At 45.3% G+C, this 25,482-nt stretch overlaps 1 pseudogene; it reads left to right on the top strand.

Annotated features, from left to right (window-relative positions):
• The first annotated feature begins 14,557 nt into the window (after positions 1–14,557).
• On the top strand, positions 14,558–20,619 carry LOC127194884 (F-box/LRR-repeat protein 19-like; annotated as a pseudogene).
• The last annotated feature ends 4,863 nt before the right edge of the window (positions 20,620–25,482 follow it).

Here is a 25,482-nt window from a genome sequence, read left to right as displayed (position 1 = left end):
GCTGAACAGATGAATGAGATTCCCACTGTCCCTACCTACTATCCAGGGAAACCACAGCCAAGGAAATGGGCTTGGTAGAATCAGCGGGGAAAGACCTGTTGAACTTGACTCTATTCTGGCATGATCAAGAGACATGAGAGGTGAATAATAAGTGGGAGGCCTCCCCCCACCCCCATTCCCTGCGAGGGGTCTGGGTGAGGTCTGCTGGCCTCATGGGCCACTGGTGAAATACCACTACTCTCATCATTTTTTCACTGACCAGGTGAGGCATGGGGGCCAAGCCCTGAAGGGCTCTCGATTCTGGTGCCAAGCGCACGTCCAGCATGTGTGAGCAGGCACAACCCACTCCAGGGACAGTGCCAGGTGTGGAGTTTGACTGGGGCAGTAAACCTATCAACTGGTAACACAGGTGTCCTAAGGCGAGCTCAGGGAGGAAAGAAACCTTCTGTGGGCACAAGGGTAAAAGCTCGCTTGATCTTGATTTTCAGTATGAATAAAGACCATGAAAGCAGGGTCTCACGATCCTTCTGACCTTTTGGGTTTTAAGCAGGAGGTGTCAGAAAAGTTACCGCAGGGATAACTGGCTTGTGGCGGCCAAGCATTTATAGCGACATCCCTTTTTGATCCTTCGATGTCGGCTCTTCCTATCATTGTGAAGCAGAATTCACCAAGCATTGGATTGTTCACCCACCAATAGGGAACATAAGCTGGGTTCAGATAGGTTAGTTTTACCCTACTGATGATGTGTTGTTGCCATGGTAATCCTGCTCAGTAAGCGAGGAACCGCAGGTTCAGACATTTGGTGTATGTGCTTGGCTGAGGAGCCAATGGGGCAAAGCTACCATCTGTGGGATTATGACTGAATGCCTCTAAATCAGAATCCCGCCCAGGCGGAACGATACGGCAGCGCCAAAGGAGCCTCGGTTGGCCCCGGATAGCTGCTGGCCCCGGATAGCTGGGTCCCTGTCCGTCCCCGCCAGCAGTCCTACAGGTCTTCTCTGGTACCGGCTTGTTCCCCTCCGCGTGTTGGGACGGGGTCTGGTGCGGAGAGCCATTTGTCCCAGGAAAAAGGGAGCCGCATTCTCGCCTGTTGCAGTGGCGTGACCACAGGTGTGGGTTTCCCGGCAGACGCGCCTGTCCCGCCGAGGCTAGGGGCACTCTCGCTGGAGTCGGGGGTGGGGGCGGGAGGAGACAGAGAGAAATTCCTGTTTTCTCTTGGCGTTGGGGGACCAGTCCCGTCCAAGCCCCACACTCTCCCGCCTTCGTTGCTCCCCGCCCTGACGCAGAGGGGTCCCTTGGTCCCTTCTGACCCGGGGTCATCGCCAGGGTCACTGGAGGGTTTGGGAGATGTGCAATGTTGTCGGGGGTGGGGGTGGGGGCGCTCAGGTTTTCCCCGCACCGCTCCCCTTCCATCGCTCTTTCCTGGGGGGAGAGTGAAAGCGGGAGACGCACGCGGGGAAGCTTGACAGCCGCCTCCTTCGTGGGCTGTTTTCTAGAGTCTCTGGGGCAGCGGGGAACCATGCGGTTTTCGGCAGCATGCCTCTCTACGCCTCGCCCTCTAGGTGACGCTTGGGCGGTCCCTCTCCTGGCTGCCTCCCAAGAGGCCCGGTAGACCAGTACTCCCAAAGGGAGTCGGCTCTTTATCCTGGATCCAGGGCGACTGGATATCCAGTTCAGTCTTAAATCTTTTTTCCCCGTTGGGGAATGGAGGTCGATCAGATGACCCTCTTGGATCTCCATCCTGGAACTGGAGGTCGACCAGATGTAGGCTCTGGACTTTTTTTTTTTTTTTTTTTTATACACACACACACACACACACACACACACACACACACACACACACACACGTATGTATGTATATAAAATGTTTCTGGACTATAAACAGTAGGTAGACCGTGTGTCCGTTGCTTTCTCTTTTATAAAAAGGTGACCTGAGTCCTAAGAATTGTGAAGGTCGACCAGTTGTCCTCTTTGCATAACTGGGTAATCAGTCGCTTTGTGAAGGTTAATTAATTAATTAACCAATGTTTTTCTCTTCTCCAAACAGGGTTTCCTCTGTGAAGCTGTCCAGGAGCTATTTATTTGTTTATTTATATATGTATTTATTTATTCATCTATCTAGCTACTCATTTATTTATTTATGTTTGCCTATCTGCAGGTACACCTGCAGGCCAGAAGAGGGCACTAGATCTCTTTCTTCTTCTTCTTCTTCTTCTTCTTCTTCTTCTTCTTCTTCTTCTTCTTCTTCTTCTTCAGCTTTATTTATTTATTTATTCATCTATCTACTCGTTTATTTATTTATTTATATGTTTGTCTATCTCCAGGTACCCCTGACGTTCCTCACAACTTCCAGGTCGGAGACCTTGTACTTGTGTGGAGACATTGCACTGCCTCCCTTGAACCCCAGTGGAAAGAACCATGTACTGTCTTACTGACCACACCAACTGTGCTCAAGGTAGATGGCATCTCCACCTGGGTACACACCTCTCACGTGAAGCCAGCACTCACCCTCGTTAATCCTGAATACACCTGGAAAATCCACAAGACTGACAACCTGCTGAAACTCAAGCTCAAGAAAACCTCTCCATCAAAATGTTCACACTTCTAACCATATGTACTGTGTCGGACAAATCTCCATCTTCTCCCCACATGCCCATCCTGCTATGTACTACTTGCTCCCTGATCAGCCTTGGTGGGCTTGTTCTTCTGTGATAACTCCTTGTATATACTCTACCACCTTGCAAGAGGACTTTTGTGTTCTGGTACAATTGATTCCTAAGATTAATTATCACCTTATGAGTCTCTTTTAGACACTTGGGAACCCAGAAACAGACAAGCGAAAAGAGAGGTCCTCACTGGACTAAGTGTTTCTCTCTTGCTGGGACTAGGCATAGCAGGAGCTGCCACTAACTTCAGCTCTCTTTATACAAGACAAAAGCTATAGATGAGGATATTAGACACTTAGAGCAGTCAATATCTCATCTAGAAGATTCCTTCTCTTCCCTAGCCGAGGTAAACCTTACAAAACAGAAGAGGCTTAGATTTGCTTTTTTTTTTTTCAACAAGGGGGTCTATGTGCTGCTCTCAAAGAAGAATGCTGTTTCTACACAGACCATTCTGGAATAATTAAAGATTCCATGGCCAAGGTGCGGGAGGGACTAGCCAAACGGAAAAAAAGAATGTGAGGCTTCCCAAAGTTGATTCGAATCCTGGTATAACAGTTCACCTTGGCTGACCACACTGATTTCTACCCTGCTGGGCCCCCTTCTCATTATTCTAGTTGCGGTGACCTTGGGGCCTTATATTTTAAATCAGTTACTTGCCTTTATCAAAGAACACATAAATACAGTATAGATCATGATCTTAAGACAACAATATTTCAAACTTGATAATGAGGCTCATCTGTAAAAATTAGCCATAACTTCTATTTCAGGATTGAAATAGTTCCAATAGAAAATGGGGGAAATGGAGGGTCCAGGAAGCAATATTGATATTGAACCAAGGTATCAATATCAAAACACTATGTGTGCTCTGTAGCTGTTTGGCTCTGTAGTTGTAGGGTCTAGCTTGAGTCAAGGCCAGTCAGCCTACGCTGAGGGTCCAACTGTATCTAAAAATATTCCACTACCCCTACCCCTGGAATGTACTTAACCCTCCTAGTTAGCTTGCTAAAATCTGCTTTTGCAAAAAGATATAAAAAGCACTTGCACCTGCTTTTGGAGGTCAGAAGCTTGAAAGAGCTTGTTAGACCTCGATGCTCATCGACTCAATAAAATTTCTGTGTGTATTGCATCGACATCGGACTCCGTTTCTCTCTGGGGACTCCGGCTATACACTAGAGGCCTCTCTGGCGGTCTCAGTCTTACACTGTGATGGAGAGATAAACCTGTTTTTTATGATCTCAAGTGTGGGATTAGAACGGTCTTGTGAGAGAACAGGTGAGGTTAATCCACTAGAAGACCAATCACCTTGTGTGGGAGCTTGATTGTTGCCAGCTGAAAAGATCTCATGAACAGACTCTGGGATGAGATATATAAACGAGCCCAGAACTGGAGGTGGGGCCTTGGGAGACTTCTGATAGTTTTGCCTGTTCAATGCTCTACCTCAAGAGGCTCCTAGAGAGAACCGCTCGAGGGAAGGCTTCCGGTTCTGGTCACTCCAGGTTCCAGCAGAAGAAATCCTGCTGATTACGACAGGAGAATCATTCCTTGGACCTGATATCCTTACAGTATTGTTATTGTGTTCTTTAATCCTCTCTTCCTATTGTTTTGGTTAGTCGTGTTATAAGTGACATAGGTTCGGTTAATAAGTTGCAATAAAATATATTGGTTAAGAGAAGTGAACCTACAGAGCTGTGTGGCCTGCAACTTGAGAAGGGGTGGGAGGGGCCAGTCTCTGCATGGTAGGGACACATAAAACCAGAAGAGTGACAAGGAAGAGAAAAAATCTGGGTGGCCCTTGAAAAGGTTTAGGGAAACCATGTAACTGGAACTGAGGGATAGTGGGTGGCATTACGAATATGCACAGTTTCCTTCTGTGGACGGGCAGCATGTGGCGGCAGATTGTTTACAGAAACCCAACAACTCTGCTCAGATGCAGTTTCCTGGCTGCCGGCCTGGGACAGTCACCAGTCAGCAGCACAGCAGAGGGAACCTCAGCCCAGTGGCCCTGGACTCTCCCAGGTCAGAAGGGCTGTGGGATGGGAAATGGAGGGAGAGGAGCAGGTGTGATTTCCTCAGCTGCCTTTGTTTGTTTGTTTGTTTTTTCGAGACAGGGTTTCTCTGTGTATCCTTGGCTGTCCTAGGCTTGCTTTGCAGACCAGGGTGGCCTTGAACTGACAGTGATCTGCCTGCTTCTGTCTCCTGCTCTTAAGGACTCCACTCTCACAATTCTGTTGAGGATATCTTACCATCGTCGGGTAGGGGGCTTATTGTGAGTTTTTTTTTTTTAATTTCTTTTATGGTTGCCAGAACAATTTTCATAAAATCATCTTATGGAATATTTGCAGTATGTGTATTTGGACACTGGGTTCACTGCTACAGCAGTTACAAATCTCCTTGAATTCAAAATCACCCATCCTTTCTTAACTCCCCTGTTCCTCTATTTGCCTATTCAAGAGTGTGTCCTTTGTCCCGGGGAATAGCCATCCACAGAAAGCTTTGCACATGTTGGTCATATGTGGAACCAGTGCAAATTTGATTGAATCAGAAAATATACTTTATAAAGCACCATAGTTATGGTTGGAAACATTAACATCTTGGATGTGAGCACAGCATTCAGAAATGTGTCTTCAATGCTTAGTTATTCTTATTATACCTTGGGTCTGATGAAAACTGAAGATCTGACTGCTCCAGGGTATGGTTGAGGTTTATTCTATGCTGTGTTCATCCTGAGATTCCCAGGAGAAAAACCAATTTCACCACTTGAGCAGGTACTATTATAAATAGTAAATATTGACCAAGAAATGGACTTTGGTCAAGAGCTACAGGGGCTTATGAATATAAACCTATATGCCACAATACTTTCCCATGTGGCTTTGTTGTTTTTGAAGAACTACAACTCCAGCATTCCAGGTAGCTAATCTGGTTCTTGGGCAGGTGGTGTTTGCAGGTCAATTTTGGGCTTTACAGTATGATGGAGAAAACAGCCATATGGATATAGAAGGGTCCAGACTGAGCCAGCTCATGAGAGGACCAAGAGGGGAGGAGATGGGGGACAGAAAGAGAAGGGAGGAGAGACTAGGGTTTAGAGAGGAACCAGGCAGCAAGAAATCACCTCTCCAAAAATGTCTCCTTTAATATGTTAATCTCAGGTAGCCCTTTGTCCTTAGTCTCTTTGAGAGCCCAGCCCACTATGCGTGCTGTGAGAGCATGACATCAGGTCACACTGCTATTGTAGATAGAAAACTCACTATAGATTACAACAAAATTAAGATACACCTTTTGAGTGATTATGATTGCTGACTTAGATCAGAAAAATATCTCCTTGGTTCAAAGAAATCACTGTGCCTGTGCCCATATGGCCAAACTCTTGTTTTTAAATTCATGGCTTGTTAACGCTGAGGTTTTTCACAGTAGACTTCTTGCAGGAGTGGGAATGCCTGGACCCTGGCCTTGAGAAACTGTAACATTATAAAATGTAAGATGCTTGTTTGCCCTGCCTACCCAGAGGCTTCTCCCAGTTCTCATACTGCTAGCCTCAGGAGTTACACTCTAGTTCCTAGAATAGCTATATGCGAGCTCCCAAATATTATAGGTCCCACATGGTTTCCAGTAACCGCCCTAGGGACCCACACCCAAGTCCCCACAAGAGGTCTCCCAACACCAGATGTCCTAATGTCCATATGCTCTAACTTGATAAGCAACCCCACCTGCTTTGTGGGTTTAGCCTTTAAAACTAGCCTGTAACAGTCACTGGGGGTCCTTAGCCTCTCGAGTGCTGTAGGACCCTGGCGCGTCAGCAATAAACCTTTGCTTTTGCATCAGTGCGTTGTGCCTCGTGTGGTCTCTCACGGCAACCCCCTTCCCGAGTTGGGCGTGAGGGTCCAACAGCCTCAGGGCTTCCTATCAGAGACATCCTGTTGTAGTGGTGCAGCAGTCTGGATTCTTTTTTCTTGCAGTCTTCCTTCCTCAGGCTACCTGGGAAAATGGCTCTGCATGTGTGTAAACTGTGTGTGAATGAGTCTCACATCTCATAGACTAAGTGAAACCCTCAGTGAAGAAGAGACATTTTTTTCCTTCATGGCTATCCTTTTGGCAAGTGTTAGCAGTTTTCAGTTTTGTTCCACAAAAGTTCCAGGTGCTTTGCACCTCCTTCCCATGGGCAGGTCTCCCACTGCTCAGCCAGGTCTGCTCACCTGTGAATGACAACAAGGAGGCCCCAAGCTTCGTAGCTGCCTGTGTCCTGCCCTAGACGCAGGTGCCACAGCGATTCTTTGTTTCCTTCTCTTTGTTATCTACTTGATTTTGAGTGTTATGAGTTCCTTTAGCTTTTTTCAGTTTGTGAACTCTCTATGGAGGAACATTTTATAATTGTCTCTTAATCCTAAATGTTTGCCTCTCATTTCTCGGCAAGTCTGTGTTTTCCAGTTGTAATTATCAATGTTTGGGTTTTTGTTACTTAAGTGATTGATTTGGTGTTTTTCAAACTTTCTCATATATTAATGTCTCTGTGTCCTAATTAGCTTCAGCTCTCAACATTTCAGACCCCACAGTCATGTGAAGGAGCCTTAATTGAGGGCATGCTCTCATCAGAATGTCTGGTTGCTGTGTCTGTGAGAGATTGTGTGATTGATGATTGTTTTGAGAAGGCTCGTCCACTGAGGCAATATCCCTAAGCAAATGTGCCTGGGCCAGCTGAACATGACACGGTGACCCTGCAAGAGAGCAAGCCAGGAAACAATGTTTGTCCATATTGTTTGCCTTGACTTTCTATCTTGAGTTTCTATTCTGAGCTCCCAAAATGATGGACTGTGATCTGACAGAACCATCCCAAATTCCCATTTACTACCTGAGATGCTTTTGATTAGAGGATAGAGCAAGTTAAAATAAAAAATGGTACCCAAAAAGTGATTTTGCTGTGGGACAGATCCTGGAAGTTCTCTTTGGTATGAATGTAGAAAATATCAAAAATTGAGCTTAATTGGCTGTTCTTGTAGGACCTGGAAGGTCAGAGTGTTTTGAGTAGTGCAGACAGAGGAAGTTAAGGTCATAGGGATTCAGCAGAAAGTAGACTCCGTGAAAAAATATAGCTAGAGGACATTTGTGTGATATTTTTCAAAATATCTGTTCCTGCCCTGAGACAGAATTAAAAATCAGTGGGCTGATTCTTAGATGGAATATTGAATCTTTGAACGGTTAAAACCTGTGACTCGCTCAGGACTACATTTAAAAAATGCAAAACGTGGGCCAGAAGTAAATACAAAGTCTGCAGTTTGTAGAGAAAAACAGCATTAGGCAGTTTCAGATGGCAGTCAGATGCTGACACAGAGGCAGGACTTTTCAAGAAAAGAAAGAGGGCCCTTGATCTGATTTGGAAGCCTCACAAGGTGCCCTAAGGATAATACTTCCTCTTGCTAAGCCTTAAATTAATGGAAAGAATATGCAAAGTGAATCTTGGTCATATAAAACCTGCTGCTACTGTGGTCCAAGTGTGGCAGGGTCCACCCCAACTTAGAATCCATTCTTGACAGGATCACCTTATTGTGCTGGTTCTGGAAACAAGAAAGATGCAAAATTCAAAGATTGTTCCTCTGTGGTTTTAGTTCAGCAATTTCCTAGCTATTTATGTTTGGCAGCCTCATAGCCCCAGTGAGGAGACTGTGAGAGTTCATTGCATTGAAGCTGTGAAGGTGAAGCCTAAGTTGCATTTTGAGACCACAAACAAGATGTTGAGACACCTAAGCCATTGGGAAATCTGCAAGGAGAGACGCAGATAGGGAGTGGAAGTAGCCAAACTGAGGGATTTATGAAAAGGTACAGGAATAGGAGCATCTAAGCCCTTTAAAATGAAGATCCATGTGTGTGAGACAGAGCTGCAGGATTTTGTGTTTGCCCTGCTGAGTTTCTTGCCTTGGTCTAATCTCCCCTCACTGGGTACATTCCTATTTACTGTAATGAGAAGGACTATTCTGTGCCATTGTGTGTTGGAAAGATAGAACTTGTTTAATGATTTTATAAGATATATCAATCGAAAAATTGTCGTAATCTTCAGAAGCAACTTTAGATATTTGGACAGTGTAGAGGCTGTTGCTTTGGGCATTTGAGCAGGGAACATGCTGTTGCAGATTGTTAGGATCATTACAGTTAGGCTAAATGCATTTGCATGACAGAATGACCATAAGCCTATAGTGACCAGGGTGAGAATGCAGTTGTTTGAGTCAAAAAGCTCCTAGATTAGAGGTTGTCTTTGAAAATGTGTCTGGCCTTTGTGGCTTTCTTTGGGGGAGTTTATGGATGCTTTTGTAGGAGGAGCCTTTCTGAGTTGGTGTATTGTGTACAGTTTACTCCTGTTCATTCTAATGCTGATTTCTCTACCTCACTATCTAGTTTGCATTGTGATGTTTATTTCTAGTATCTCTGGTGTCAAGTTTGTGTTGACATGTCACCATTTGTTCTCTTTATTGCCAATAAAAGTCAAATAGCCAGTGCTGAGCAATAACAGAGACCAGGGTGGGACATCCTGGCCCAGTGAGGGGAGGAGAAAGATCAGGAAGGAAAGGAAGGCTGCTTGTGGAGAGTGCCAGGAAACACCAGGAGAATTTAACTGGACCTAGGAGACGAGTAAAAAGCAAGTATAATGTGGGAAATCTGAATGGGAGGAAGGTATACTAGCTTGGAAGTTTAGGATAGAGTAATTATTGCTTAGTGTTATGCTCTCTGTTAATTAAACAGATCCCAGTCTCTCTGTGTGGTGTTTTGGTTAAGGAATAAGCACTGATTATCTAAAAATTATAAATGTTAATAACCATTCAACAAGATTCCTTATTGGGGATGAAATTTGGTTGTCTATAGACTCAGTCCATTTCCTGTTCTTTGTGTCAACTGTGTTGTGGTTGAAACTGATCAGTCAGCTTCCTTCTCATGCTGTCATGCCTGCACCAGCATAGACTCTATCGCTAAATCACATAAGATACAGTAGAAGCAATTGCTACCCAATGCTAAGCTAATTTGCTTGTGTTTTTATATTTTTACATTTGTTGTTTTTGTTTCTGTTTTTGAAAACAAAGTTTCTCTGTATAGCCCTAGCTTTCCTGAAAGTATGTTGGCCAGACAGGCCTCAAATTTAGAGATCCACCTGACTCTGGCTCCAGAGTGCTGGGGTTAGATGTGGGCCAACATGTCTGGCTGTTTTTTATTTTTATTTTTAATATTTATTATTTATTATTATGTATACAGTGCTCTTCCTTCATGTACACCTGCAGGCCAGAAGAGGGCATCAGACCACATTATAGATGGTTGTGAGCTACCACGTGGTTGCTGGGAATTGAACTCAGGACCTCCGGAGGAGCAGTCAGTGCACTTAACCTCTGAGTCATCTCTCTAGCTCCCTGTTTTTATTTTTTATTTTTTTATTTTTTTTTTAAATAAAGTTAGCGGAAGTTCTTGAAATGTAGGTTTTTGTACAAGGAAGCATATGCTGTTGTGCTGATCTTCATCCACATCTTGAATTTTGAAATTTGGCTGAGTGTATTCTGTTTATTAGGATGGCATGTATTCATGATATTAATATGACCTGAGGTTTCTGAGTCATTGGATTGTAGGTGTGTGACATTCTTCCTACACGTGTTTGCTCTGAATTGTTTGAATGAATGTGAGTATTTTTCCTATATGCATGAACATGTATATCATGTGTGCCTCCTCTTCACTGCTGTCAGAACTCCTGAACTTGGAATAATGAATAGTTGTGAGCCCCATGTAAATAACAACAATTGACCTCAATTATTTTTTCCTTCACTTTTCTTTTTCTGTTTCTTAATTTATTTTTTATTATTATTTTTGGTTTTTCAAGACATTATTTCTTTGTGTAGCCTTGGCTGTCATGGACTCACTTTGTAGACTGGGCTGGCCTCGAACTCATAGTGATCTGCCTGCCTCTGGCTCCCAAGTGCTGGGATTAAAGGCATGCACCACCAATGCCCAGCTTACCTCAATTATTTTCAATACCAGCAAGAGCTTTTAACTGGTGAGCCATCTCTCCTGCCCTATTTTGTTTATTTATATTGCTATTTATATTTTTTACATCTATATTGCTATTAATTCCTTCTGTTTATTTATAAATGTTTAAACATGCATTCCCTTTTAGTAAAACTTTACTATTGTTACACTGTAAACTGGGTGCCTCAGGGTTAAGGAAGATGAATATCAAACAGGAGTGAATGCATAATTCTTTGTATGAACTTCAGTAAAGACCTCTGAGTTCTTTCTGTTTTTGTTTTGTTTTGTTTGTTTTGTTTTGTTTTTTGATTGTTTTTGAAGGGAGTCAGGAGCTTAATATGTACGTCATGGCATAGAACAGGCTGGCACCTGCCTCTGCCTCCTGAGTGCAGGGATTAAAGGCATGAGCAATTATACCCAGCTTTCCCATCATTTCTGTAGTTAGTAATTGTTCCAACAATTTCTCTGATGTGTGATCTGTGTGCTTCGCTCTCTCTGTCTGTTAATTGGCATTTCTCTTGCAAGGCTATTTCCTGTTCAAAGGCACAGAAATGACAAATGCCAAGAGCTGTGCAGGATTGGGAAAAGCAAGCCTGTGAGCCTCTGGAGGCAGCCCACTCATTTTTCACAGCTGTATCCCTGGTTTAGGAAAAGCCTAAGTGATTTTGCCTCAAAACTGCTTCCTGTTGCTACCCTGTCTTTCCATGCTTCTCTCGTGTCAGGCATAATGCATCATGCAGATTTCCTGCAGAATCTTATGAAGGTGATTATATAGTTCCTGATAGTGATTTCTGAATAGATTTCAAGTAAACTTCTAGCCCTCCTACAAATTAGCAAAAAACTGCTAGGAGTTCTGCAAACCACATGAGTTACACCAGAAAGAAAAACAAGATTGAAACAAATTAATGATCAAGGGAATGCATTCATTCTAGGTTTAGTCCAGACTGAGTCCTAGGTGTTTACCACAATAAGAAAGACCATATGAATATAAAAACAAAGAACAAATGGTTTTCTATACAAGACAGGACAGACACCTGTTTCTTGATGACAACCTTGACACCAAAAACTCTTGTTTGGAACTCATAATGTACATAGGAAATAAGAAAAAGATAAAGCTTCTGCTTGGAACTCAGTGAGCTTATAGATAAAACTACTATTTAAACTTTAATGAGCAAAAAATGTTCAGTTAGATATAGTTCTAATGAAATAACTTAAAATCAATAGTCCTACTGTCATTCTTTTCTGTAATGACTGTATAGGGGAGATAAAAACCTAGGACAAGAATAAAAGAGAGAGGGGCTTGCTGGAGCCTGTGCTACCCATTAACTATGTGTCTGTGTATATATGTTCACGTGTGAATAGACATGTGTATGCATGTTTAAATGTCCACATGTTGTTGTTGTTGTTGTTGTGTGTGTGTGTAAAGTTGGAAAGTCCCTTGTGTGTATGAATGTGTACCTGTCTGCTTGTCTCATTGCTTACATGAGCTGATATAGTGGAAGAGCCACAGCCAGGGCCGGGTTCCCTGAGCATGGCCTGGATTTGCTGCATTCTTCGCAAAAGACACTGCTAAAATCAACGCCATCACCACAGGAAAGCTTGTGGGAATCTGCTGTTCAAAGCCCATGTTTATTTTACTTGTATGAGTGTATGTGTAAAGGCTTTTTTTCCTCTCTGCCCCCCCCCCCCCCTTGTCTACTTGGTCAAAAGAAAACCAGTCCAGAACTGTTTCCTTGGCCGTTTTCAGGTCTCTAGCTTCCAGCAGCCACTGTTGGATGCCCAAGTCAGCCACTGAGCCTAAAAGCAGACTAAGGTTTTTCTTTTACAGCCTCCTGTTGTTTGCACAGGAAACTGTCACAGCCTCAGCTGTTAAACAGTGGACTCCTCAGCTAAGGAGCAGCTTTGGCAGCAGGAAACTGTCACAGCCTCAGCTGTTAAACAGGAGACTCCTTAGCTAAGGAGCGGCTTTGGCAGCAGAAGGGCCAGAAAACCAAATAGCTCAATTGATAAAGCATCAGATGGTTCTTTGGAATCTGCCAACACTGTGTGCAAATACTAACATGTGTGTCAAGGCTGGCCCTTGATGGAGATGAACCTCATTATTCAGTTTCCTTCTAAAATGACTTTGTGGTTACAGTAGAACTTTTGTGTCTGGAAATGAATGGAGGAAGCACCAGAGTTAGATGACTATGTTGTCAATGGCGCAGACATGTACAGTGACATCAGTATCCTGCTTTCTGCGTACACATGTACAGCATACTTTAGGATGCAGTGACCTGTGATGATGAGCATGTGAACTTCACTCGGGAAGAGTGGGCTTTGCTGGATCCTTCCCAGAAGAGTCTCTACAAGGATGTGATGCTGGAGACCTACACGAACCAAGCTGCTGTAGGTAGGACTGGATTATGTTTTGCTTTTTAAAGTCAGGGGACAAATGTCTCTCTGTTACTGATGTTCTTCTGCAAATTCAATTGAGAATGAGGAATAATGAGGTGAATAAACCAGGCATGGTTCTCAGAGACTCTGGATATAATAACTTCAATTTTCCTAATTTCCAATAATATATAATATATTTCTGGTACTATATTTTAAGCTAGAATTTGGGAGACCATAATATTGAAGAACATTGTCAAGTTCTAGAAGACATGGAGGGTAATTTTCATGTGCAAGCTGATTCATGTCTTGCAGAAGAAATTTTAATGTGCCCTGCAAGTTTTAAAGAAAAGCAACAGTGTTAAAAAACGAAAAAAACCTACCCCCTCTTTGCCCTGTCTCTGTGGGTCAGGGGGACCCAGGGGAGGGTGGCAGGTTGCAGCGACGCCCCCTTCCCCGCCCCCCAAACCAGCAGTGGGAGGGGTTTGAACCCCGGAAATGGTGTGGAGCCCTGGATCTTTCCCTTGCCGGCTATACAGTTGGAGCTGGGAAGGGGCCAGTTAAGGGTGGGGGGGCTTTGGGGAGAGGTGGGGGTGGGGAGCTGAGACTCGTACCGGGACTGAGTGGGGCCTGGGCAGAAGCTGAGCACCCTGTGCCCAAGGAGCCCCCCCGTTGGCCTGGAGTGGCTGAGTGGCTGAGCCCCCCAGAGCAGGACCTTCCCTTGGAGTGGCCTTGCAGCAGCCGGTGGGAGGGCCCGGCCCCCGCGCTCCCGACCTCCACTCGCTGTTGTCCCGCCCTCCGCTGGAGGGAGGGGCCTCGCGCCCTCAGGAGGCGTGGACCGAGGCTTTCCGAGTGTTTCTCGCCCTGCGCCGCCGCTGGCAGCCAACCCGCCAGGAGATGGCTCCCGGGACACGTGAGAGCCTGAGCCTTCGGTGGTGTTGACACCCCCAATGTCGTCGCGCAGCCAGGGCCCTGGGGCTGGAGCTCACCAACGCGGAACCTGCTGCCGCCGCTGCCATGCCTGTGTGCGAACTGAGTGCGGGGACTGCCATTTCTGAGGAGATTTGAGGAAGCTGGGGGCGTCGGCGGAGCAGGTGCATGAAGCAGTTTTGCCAGCTTCTGCAGTGCGCTGCGCCCATGCTCGATGCGTGTGCGAACTGAGTGCATGGACTGCCATTTCTGAGGAGACATGAGGAAGCTTGATGCGTCGGCGGGGCGGGCGCATGAAGCGGTCGTGCCTGCTTCGGCAGTGCGCTGCGCCCGTGCTCCCACACACAGCTGTGTGTGTGTGTGTGTGTGTGTGTGTGTGTGTGTGTGTGTGTGTGTGTGTGTGTGTGTGTGTGTGTGTGTGTGTAGTGAGTGTGTGTGTGTGTGTGTGTGTGTGTGTGTGTGTGTGTGTGTGTGTGTGTGTGTGTGTGTGTGTGAAGTGAGTGCAGGGTCTGCCATTTCTGAGGAGACATGAAGAAACTGGAGGCATCGGCAGGGTGGGCGCATGAAGCAGTCCTGCCTGCTTCTGCAGTGCACTGCGCCCGTGCTCCCACACACAGCTGTGTGCCTTCTGTGTGGGGAAGCTGGGAAGGAGGAAGGTGGATGGAGAGGAAGAGAAGTTTGGTTTGAGCCTCATGGAGTGTACAGTCTGCAACGAGATCATCCACCCTGGCTGCCTGAAGATGGGAAAGGCTCAGGGTGCTATCAATTCAGAGATCCCCAACTGCTGTGAGTGCCCCCAAGGTACCCAGGAAGGATGGACAAGGATGTAGGTGAGGGTCCAGGGTGCCGTAGGGTTGACAGTGGTGAGGGGGTGGATGGAAGCTGACAGAGGAGCCACCACCTCCACCTCTGCCCAGAAGAAAGGGACCCTTACCTGCTGGCCTTCCCTCTGACCATGTGTCTGGGCCCCCAAACGGAAGGAGTGGAAGGCAGGGAATGAGACTCCCACCCCAAGGAAAAAGGTGAAAGGAGGCCAAGAGAGGCACTTGAAGAAGGTGGGAGGAGATGCCTGCTTCCTCCTGGGAGCAGACCCAGGCAGCCCTGGCCTTCTCTCCCCCCCCCCTCCCCCCAGGGTTCTGAATCCCAGCCAGGCATTCTCATCCTGTCACCCTGGGCTCCCTCCCGAGAACTGGGAGAAACCCAAGCCACCTATGGCTTCTGCTGAGGGCACGGCAGTGCCATCCCCATCACCACAGAGGGAGAAACTCCAGCCTTTCAAGCGCATATGCCAGCTGCTGTAGCGGGTGCCTGATACCTCTTCTTCCTCCTAGGACTCAGGCACAGACTCAGACTCCTAGGACACATCGTTTAGTGAGGACAAAGCTCCTGGGAAGGCCTGGAGTGGCCTTCAGCCAGCCTGGGGCAGCTCTGCCGAGAAGGAAAACCATGGGGTAGCGGTGGGTTAAATGCCCTGTCAGTGGGGGACCACTGTTCTATTGGCCTCTGGGCCCTGCCCCATCACCATGGCCTCCACAGTTATGTGCCCCCACCCCCAAGCCCTGAGCCTGACAATCTGCCTTTCTTTGCCTGCTGCCTCGGGCTGCATGGCTCCATGTCTTCCAGCACCTTGGACTCCAAGAGTTAAGTGTCAGCATGAGTCTGCAGGACTTTGAGCTGCTGGCGCTACAACAAGTGTCTGTGGCCTCGGATGGAGCTAAGCTGGAGGACGTCGGTGACCCCACGCATGCTTAACTGGGTGGTTTGCCGCCAGCCATGTGCTCTGGACCTCAGCTGGACAGGTGTTTCCACAAAAAGCAGCTCATGTGTTTTCTGAACCGACTGCAAGGTTTGCAGGAGTTCGTGCTTTATGGGTGCTCCTGGCTCTCCATCTCTGTCCTGGGCTCCACCCCACTGCCTGCACCGAGCCTCTTGGACCTCCACTGGATTAAGGACGTTAAAGACTCCCAGTTCCTGGACCTCTTGCCCTCATTTCACCCCCTAACTGTGAGGCCAGGTTATTTTCATCATGACTTGACACTCCTCAGTTTAATATCTTGGGATTTCTGCCCAGAGACATGTGCCAGCCTTCCCCTTTCCCACCTACGCTGATGTCTTTGGGGATCTTTGCTTCCCATCTCTGCCTTCCACCTGCTTCGTTGTCCATCCCCTTGGGGGTGTGAGTCAAGAGGTACAGGGGAGGTGCTGAGCCAAAGGAGTGGTGGGGTGGTGAAGGTACAGTCTTTAGTAGAGAAGGGTGAGGGGCAGGATCCTGGGAGCCACGGGGCTGTGGGAGGTGATGGATGGGTGCGGGAGGGCAGAGAGCAGACCAACAAGGGTTCAGGGAACAAAGACCAGTTGGGTGTGATGGGGATCCAAAAAGGGGAAACCAGAGGAGCAGTTGGGGATCCAGGAGTCAGATAGGGGGCTCTACAAACCAGGAAATGCCATGACTGGGGGCTGGGAGAGGAGCAGATGTGGGGCTCATTCCCTCTCTGTGTGGTTACCCCTCTCCCTTCATTCTGCCCAGATTTCAGTTCTTTCCCTGACCCTGACTCCTTGAACGTCACTCAAAATGGCAGCTGTTACAAGGAGTGGGGGCTGCGAGTCAACCTGCTGTTCAGCTCGTGGCCCAGGGAGTGGTGAGGGTAGCCCAGACCCCTGCCTGGCTCTCTACACAATACTTGAACATTCATCTGTACTGAACCAGGGGAATCTCTGATCTGGGGGACTGTGATGTGAGGGGACCAGCTTGACCTAAACTGGGCTAGTGGGCACCCCGTTTGGACTGTCCCACCCCCCAGCTCTCTTGCATTACTGTCTCTAACAGCTCCACCACTCTGACCTGATGGGGGATGTCAACTTAAAGATGAGTAAGATGGGACTCCTCCATTTTGGCTCATCCCATTCTTTCATTGTCATGGAAACTTGTGTCCCAATTGCCCAGGGAACTGCCTCCTCATCGTTGCCATGGAAATAGCAGCCAATGGACCCTTCTGGAAATCAGCGCTAAGACTGGAAACAGTCCCTCTTAGTTGCTGTGGGAACTTAGTTAACATACTCTTGGCAGGTCCCCCCTCCCCTCTCCCCACCCCTTTTCTTCTTCCAGTGTGAGTGTGGGGTTTCAAGAGCCTGAGGGAGGAGTTGGGTCCAGGTCCCACTCAATTTAGGCCAGGGGGAACTGGATTGTACCACATGGGTGTAGGGAGGGGAATCATATCCATATACCTCAGGTTACAGGAAGGTGCGTGGTGGGGGTGGGTTGCTGGGCAGACCAAAGGCAGATGGGAGGGGTGGGCCTGGGGTTGGAGAAAGGCCTGACCTTGGGGGTGCTTGAGGGAGGGAATAAAGCACCCCAGCAAGGGGCAAGTGTGGGACCTAGCCGGTCTGGACCCCTAAACCCCCAAGTCTGTACAATACCGGTTTGCTATAAAACTCAGAGTCTCAAAAAAACAAACAAAACCAAACAAAAAAACAACAAAACCCAAAACCAAAAAAACAAATGAACAAAAACAAATAAAAAAACCCTAACCCCACGGCTTTACAGTGATGATTATTACTTTCTCACAAAACCACACACCTCAATGTCAGGAATCTGGTTCCTGTTCTTTTTTTTTTTTTTTCTCCTCAATTTATTTATTATGTATACAGTGCTCTGCCTGAATGTACGTCTGCAGGCCAGAAAAGGGCACCAGATATCATCATAGATGGCTGTGAGTCCACCATGTGGTTGCTGGGAATTGAACTCAGGACCTCTGGAAGAGCAGCCAGTGCTCTTAACCTCTGAGCCATCTCTCCAGCCCTGATTTGTGTTCTTAAGACATTCATCTAAGAACTGAAACAGGGAAACAGTGACTTAACAGATGTCACTATTTGAACCGTAGCCCGATTAGAGCTGTGCTGTAGAACTGCCAGTCGGTTTAGTTTTATACCACTTAGATATTGCAAAAGGAATACACATTGAATATGTGATAGGTATGTGTCCAAAACCTTCTGCAAGCAAAAAGTCCACAGCATTGCTAGTGTTACATATAGACTTGTAGTCCTGTTGCTAAGAGCAGTGAGAGGGTAGTTTATGATAATCATGAATGTTGTTGTGGAGAAACCATAATCTCATACCATGTTTGTGAGGAACAAGAATCAAACTGAATACAATGTGGAAACCTGTCATTTTTTATTCTTAATGGGTGTATCCTATGTCACAATGGATACAAGCCATGTGAGCATAGGGATATTGAAAGAAGTAACATACCTCTCTCCAGAACCATGAGGAGAAATGTAGGCGTTCCCACTTTGATTAGACTTTATGAATGTGATACAAGTTTACAATTAATTGGTATTCCACCATCATTGTGAACCTCCGCAAACTCACACTGCAGAAAATCTCTGAGTACTAAGAATCAAAATTCTGTTTGTCCTGGTTCACTTTTCAAATGTGTTATGACTCACACTATAGAAAAATTTGTGAATGCCGTCAGTGTGGTAAAGCTCTGAGTTCTTCCAGTTCTCTTCAAATATATGAAAAACATCATATAGAAAAACGATGCTATAAATGTGAGGCATGTAATAAATGCTCTCACTACCATAGGTATCTTCAGAGACTCAACACATGAAGAGAGGAGAACACCATGAACGTGAACAAAGTGATAAAGCCTTAAGATCTGGTCCCTCTTTACCATTAGACCCAACTGTAAAATTAAATCACAGAGGAAAATTAATTCAGTGTAATGAATGTGGGAAAGCTTTCACATGTTCTAACTTTCTTTGCAGACATGAAAGAAGTCACACGGGAGAGGAACACTCTGAATATATTCATCATGGTAAAGCCTTTGCACATCAGAGCCATCCTCAAAGGTACGAAATAATTCACTATGGAGAGATACTCTAAACGTAATTAATATGGTGATACCTTTGCACATCACAGCAGTTTCCAATATCATAAAAGAACACATACTGGAGAGAAACCCTATGAATTTAATGAATATGAAAGCCTTCCTATGTCCCAGTCATCTTCGAAGGCATGAAAAAGTTCATACTGGATAGAAAGCCTGTGAGTGTATTTAATAAGGTGAAGCCTCTGCACATTTCTGCTGATGGCCAGCTTGAACACTACAGGGTAAATTGAGGCAGGACATAGTATTGGTGACTGATCACTCACCAGACTTTTCTCTGATGGAATCTGGCTTGATTTACTGGAGCCAGTTCTCCCTTTGGCTAGTAGCTGGGGTCCAGTATTGCTTGTCACTAGCAAAGAAGAAAAATAAAAAAGGAGATAATATTCACACACAGACACACACACACACACACACACACACACACACACACACACACAGTAGATGAAGCAAGGCACGTTCCAACAACTTTATTTTTTCTTATAGCTTACATATCCCAACAAACAACTTCCAAGCATTATAAAGTGATTACATTCTATTTTTCTTTTAGTGAATGGCCATGTAAAAACAGTATATACCCCAATATTTTTACACAAAAAACCTTTTTCACATTGCAGGTGAAGAAAACAAATTATTCCCAAGAACCTACATGTATTCACACCTAAGCAGCGTGTTATAGATCAACAAAGTGAAAGCAAGCAAGCAATAATTTTTTAGCCAGTTGCTGCTTTTCACTGACAGACTGCAATTTGTGATTACAAAGAAAGGACCCATTACCTTAAAAAGTAATCTTTTTATTAACTTATTTATTTTTGTTTATATGTGCATTGCTGCTTTGCATATATGTCTGTGTGAGGGTGTTGGATCTTGGAGTTACAGACAGTTGTGAGCTGCCATGTGGGTGCTGGGAATTGAACCAGGGTCCTCTGGAAGAGCAATCACTGCTCTTAGCCCCTGAGCTATGCGGTAGAACTGCCAATCATTATAGTTTCATACCAATAATGAAACTATATATGAAACCAGTCAAACACATATTTAAATGTGTAACAGAACACATTGAAGAAAAACCTTAAAATGTAACCAATGTCACAAACCCTTTTCACAACACAGTTACCTGCAAATACATAAAAGAACACATTCTGCAGAGAAAACGTATGTAATGCGGTAAAGACTTTGTATGTGGCAGCAGTTTTAGTCATCATAAGAAAAAAAATCATACTTCAGAGAGACCCCTAACTGTAGTCAGGGTGGTAAAGTTTTGCACTTTGTTTTCTTACAGAAGAGTAAAAACCTTTAGTGTGTAATCAACCAGTGAAAGCCCCTGCATGTCACAGTAGTCTTTGAGGACCTGAAAGAACTCATACACGAGGGAATCTAGGGCTATAGAGGATTTGGTAAAATCCTTAGCCAACACACATTCAGTTACACAAGATTGTTCACTGAGGAGAAACGTGACAAGTGTCAGAATCTATTCAAACGTTATGATGTCCCTCTTTATTTTGACTTGCAAAGTTTTCTCAAAAATATGAATTCAAATAGTTATGTATCCCTTTTAGATTTCACAATTCTCTTCAATGATAGGTATAAAACTTTATGGATATGTTTTATTACATTTTCTTTTTCTGTGATAAATCAATGTCTTAGGCAAGCTGTACAAGTTTAATTTGGTTGAAGATGACAAAAGGGATCACCACGAAAGTGGCAATGCAGCAGGTGTCACACTTGGCAGCCACAGCAGGAAGCTCAGCTCACATTCTCAACCTGCAGCATAGGAAGCACAGAGTGAAATCTGGACATGGTGTGTGGATCTGCATGTACACCTACTCGCCAGAAGAGGGCGCCAGATCTCATTACAGATGGCTGTGAGCCTCCATGTGGTTGCTGGGAACTGAACTCAGGACCTCTGGAAGAGCAGCCAGTAAGCGCTCTTAACCTCTGAGCCATCTCTCAAGCCCCGGATGTAAACTTTATTTATTTATTTTTAACAGAGTGAATCCACTTTATTTTTCTTGTAAAACCCCGTATGTGGTAGGCACAGCTGGAGCGTGGGTCTTCTGAACAGACACTCTGGTGTGTGTTTTCACAAGAGACTTGGTGAACACAGTTTCTTTCCAGAGATCGGGTGTCAGGTCGCTGTAGGTCTTGGAAATGGCATCAAAAGTGGCCTTGGCAAAGTTGCCTAGGGTAGCAGTACAGCCCCTGGCTGATGTGTGGCAGTCATCAATACTGGCCATTATCAGTAGTTTCTGGGGCACAGGTGCTGAGACAATGCCAGTGCCTCTGTGGGCAGGGATGAGACGCACCGAAACAGAGCCACAGCGGCCTGTCACCTACCCTCCGTGACACGTTTCCTACATCAGGGCAGCATTTCCTAAATCTTTCCAATGATATCCCCAACTGAGAAGAACTAGTTTCTCTGGCTTCAAGCCCTCATGCTTTCTTTCTGTTACATGAACCATTTCATGATCTAGAAAAACTCTTTAAGCCTTCAGATGCCTCAGCATCAGCCAGGTGTGGTGGCGCACGCCGCTGATCCCAGCACTCAGAGGCAGATCACTGTGAGATCCAGGCCAGCCTGGCTGCAAAGTGAGTCCAGGACAGACAGCGCTGTTTGACACAGAAACCCTGTCTCTGTTTTGATCTATTTTTTTCTTTTGCTTTGTTTTGTTTTGTTTTGGTTTGGTTTGGTTTGGTTTTTCGAGACAGGGTCTCTCTGTGTAGCCCTGGCTGGCCTAGACTCACTTTGTAGACCAGGCTGGCCTCGAACTCACAGTGATCCGCCTGCCTCTGCCTCCCAAGTGCTGGGATTAAAGGCTTGCGCCACCGCCGCCCGTTTTTGTTTTTTTTTTTTTTTTTTTTTCTATTTTTCGATAAAACAAAACCAAAAATTATGCCTCATTATCTGGGTTCCATATATAAAATGTACACAAGAAAAAGGGGAAACCAGAGGAGCAGTTGGGGATCCGGGAGTCAGATAGGGGGCTCTACAAAGCAGGAAGTGCCAGGACTGGGAGCTGGGAGAAGAGCAGAATGTGGGGCTCGTTCCCTCTCTGTGTGGTTACCCCTCTCCCTTCATTCTGCCCAGATTTCATTTCTTTCCCTGACCCTGACTCCTTGAACGTCACTGAAAATGGCAGCTATTACAAGGAGTTGGGGCCACGGGTCAACTTGCTGTTCAGCTCGTGGCCCAGGGGAGTGCTGAGGGGTAGCCCAGACCCCTGCCTGGCTCTCTACACGATACTTGAACATTCATCTGTACTGAACCAGGGGAATCTCTGATCTGGGGGACTGTGATGTGAGGGGACCAGCTTGACCTAAACTGGGCTAGTGGGCACCCCGTTTGGACTGTCCCACCCCCCAGCTCTCTTGCATTACTGTCTTGAACAGCTCCACCACTCTGACCTGATGGGGGATGTCAGCTTAAAGATGAGCAAGATGGGACTCCTCCAGCTTGTCTCATCCCATTCTTTCATTGTCATGGACACTTGTATCCCAGTTGCTGTGGGAACTTAGTTAACAGACTCTTGGCACCTCCCCTCTCCCCACCCCTTTCCTTCTTCCAGTGTTGGGGTTAGAGTTTCAAGAGCCTGAGGGAGGAGTTGGGTCCAGGTCCCACTCAATTTAGGCCAGGGGGAAGTGGATCGCACCACATGGGTGTAGGGAAGGGGAATCTATCCACATACCTCAGGTTACCGGAAGATGCGCGGGTTGGGGGTGGGGGCTGAGCAGACCAAAGGCAGATGGGAGGGGTGGGCCTGGGGTTGGAGAAAGGCTTGACCAAGGTGGCGCTTAAGGGAGGGAAGAAAGCACCGCGGCAAGGGGCAAGTGAGGGACCCAGCCGGTCTGGACCCCTAAACCCCCAAGTCTGTACAATATGGTTTGCTATAAAACTCAGAATCGTCAAAACAACAGACAAACAAACATAACAACAACAACAACAAAAAACAGAAATGAACAAAAACACCTAAACCCCCCCCCCCAAAAAAAAAAACAAAACCAAAACCCCACTGCTTTAAGTTAAGTGATGATTATTACATTCTCACAAAACCAGGCATCTCAATGTCAGGAATCTGATTTGTGTTCTTTTTTTTTCCTCCTCGATTTATGTGTTCTGCCTGCATGTACACCTGCAGGCCAGAAGAGGGCGCCAGATCTCACTATAGGTGGCTGTGAGCCACCATGTGTTTGCTGGGAATTGAACTCAGGACCTCTGGAAGAGCAGTCAGTGCTCTTAACCTCTGAGCCATCTCTCCAACCCTGATTTATGTTCTTAAGACATTCATCTAAGAACAGAAACAAGGAAACAGTGACTTAACCGATGTCACTATTTCAATCGTAGCCCGATTAGAGCTGTGCTGTAAAACTGCCAGTCAGTTTAGTTTCATACTAGGATATTGCAAAGGAATACACCTTGAATATGTGATCAGTATGTGTGCAAAACCTTCTATAAGCAAAAAGTCCCATAGCATTGCTAGTGTTAGACATAGACTTGTAGTCCTGTTGCTAAGAGCAGTGAGAGGGCAGTTTATGGTAATCATGAATGTTGTTGTGGAGAAACCCTCATCTCATACCATGTCGGTGAGGAACAAGAATCAAACAGAATACAACGTGGAAACCTGTCATTTTTTATTCTTAGTGGGTGTATCCTAGGTCACAATGGATACTAGCCATGTGAGCATAGGGATATTGAAAGAAGCAGCATTCCTCTCTCTAGAACCATGAGAAGATATGTAGGAGTTCCCACTTTGACTTAGACTTTATGAATGTGATACAAGTTTACAATTAATTGGTTTTTCACCATCATCGTGAACCTCCACAGACTCACACTGCAGAAAATCTCTGAGGACTAAGAATGTGAAAAATCCGTTTGTCCTGGTTCACTTTTCAAATGTGGTATGACTTACAGTATAGAAAAATCTGTGAACGCCATCAGTGTGGCAAAGCCCTGAGTTCTTCCAGTTCTCTTCAAATATATGAAACACATTATATAGAAAGACGATGCTGTAAATGGGAGCCATGTAATAAATGCGCTCACTACCATAGGTCTCTTCACAGACTCAACACATGAAGAGAGGAGAACACCATGAACGTAAACAAAGTGATAAAGCCTTAAGATCTGGTTCCTCTTTCCAATCATACCCAAGTGTAAAAATCAATTCACAGAGGAAAATTAATTCAGTGTAATGAATGTGGGAAAGCTTTCACATGCCCTAACTATCTTTGCAGGCATGAAATAAGTCACACGGGAGAGAAACACTCTGAATATTCTCAGTGTGGTAAAGTCTTCGCACATCAGAGCCATCCTCAAAGGTACGAAATAGTTCACTGTGGAGAGATATTCTAAAGGTATTTAATATGGTGAAACCTTTGCACATCACAGCAGTTTCCAATATCATAAAAGAACGCATACTGGGGAGAAACCCTATGAATTTAATGAGTAAGTATAGTAAAGCCTTCCTATGTCCCAGTCATCTTCGAAGGCATGAAAAAGCTCATGCTGGAGAGAAAGCCTGTGAGTGTATTTAATAAAGGTGAAGCCTCTGTACATTTCTGCTGAAGGCCAGCTTGAACACTACAGGGTAAATTGAGGCAGGACATAGATTTGGTGACTGATCACTCACCAGACTTTTCTCTGAGGGAATCTGGCTTGATTTAGTGGAGCCAGTTCTCCCTTTGGCCAGCAGCTGGGGGCCAGTATTGCTTGTCCCTAGCAAAGAAGAAAAATAAAAAAGGAGGGAATATTCACACACACACACACACACACACACAAACACCAACACAAACACACACACGGTAGATGAAGCAAGGCACGTTCCAACAACTTTATTTTTTCTTATAGCTTACATATCCCAACAACAACTTCCAAGCATTATAAAGGTACTACATCTATTTTTCTTTTAGTGAATGGCCATGTAAAAACAGTATGTACCCCAACCTTTTCACATTGCAGGTGAAGAAAACAAATTATTCCCAAGAACCTACATCTGTTCACAACTAAGCGGCGTGTTATAGATCAACAAAGTGAAAGCAAGCAAGATAATTTTTTAGCAGGTTGCTGCTTTTCACTGACAGACTGCAATTTGTGATTACAAAGAAAGGATCAATTATCTTAAAAAGTAATCTTTTTATAACTTATTTATTTTTATTTCAATGTGCATTGCTGTTTTGCCTGCATATATGTGTGTGTGAGGGTGTCGGATCTTGGAGTTACAGACAGTTGTGAGGTGCCATGTGGGTGCTGGGAATTGAACCGGGGTCCTCTGGAAGAGCAGTCGCTGCTCTTAGCCCCTGAGCTATGCGGTAGAACTGCCAATCATTTTAGTTTCATACCAATAATGAAACTATATACGAAACCAGTCATACACATACTGAAATGTGTAACAGAACACATTGAAGAAAACCCTTAAAATGTAACCCATGTCACAAACCCTTTTCACAACACAGTTACCTGCAAATACATAAAGGAACACATTCTGCAGAGAAAACGTATGCAATGCGGTAAAGACTTTGTATGTGGCAGCAGTTTTAGTCATCATGAGAAAAATAACCATACTTCAGAGAGACCCCTAACTGTAGTCAGGGTGGTAAAGTTTCCCACTTTCTGTTTTCTTACAGAAGAGTGAAAACCTTTAGTG

Source organism: Acomys russatus, chromosome 10 (genome assembly GCF_903995435.1).
Source record: "Acomys russatus chromosome 10, mAcoRus1.1, whole genome shotgun sequence".
Taxonomy (NCBI): domain Eukaryota; kingdom Metazoa; phylum Chordata; class Mammalia; order Rodentia; family Muridae; genus Acomys; species Acomys russatus.
The sequence above is the reverse complement of the archived record's forward strand: the minus strand, read 5'-3'. Positions and strand labels throughout refer to the sequence as shown.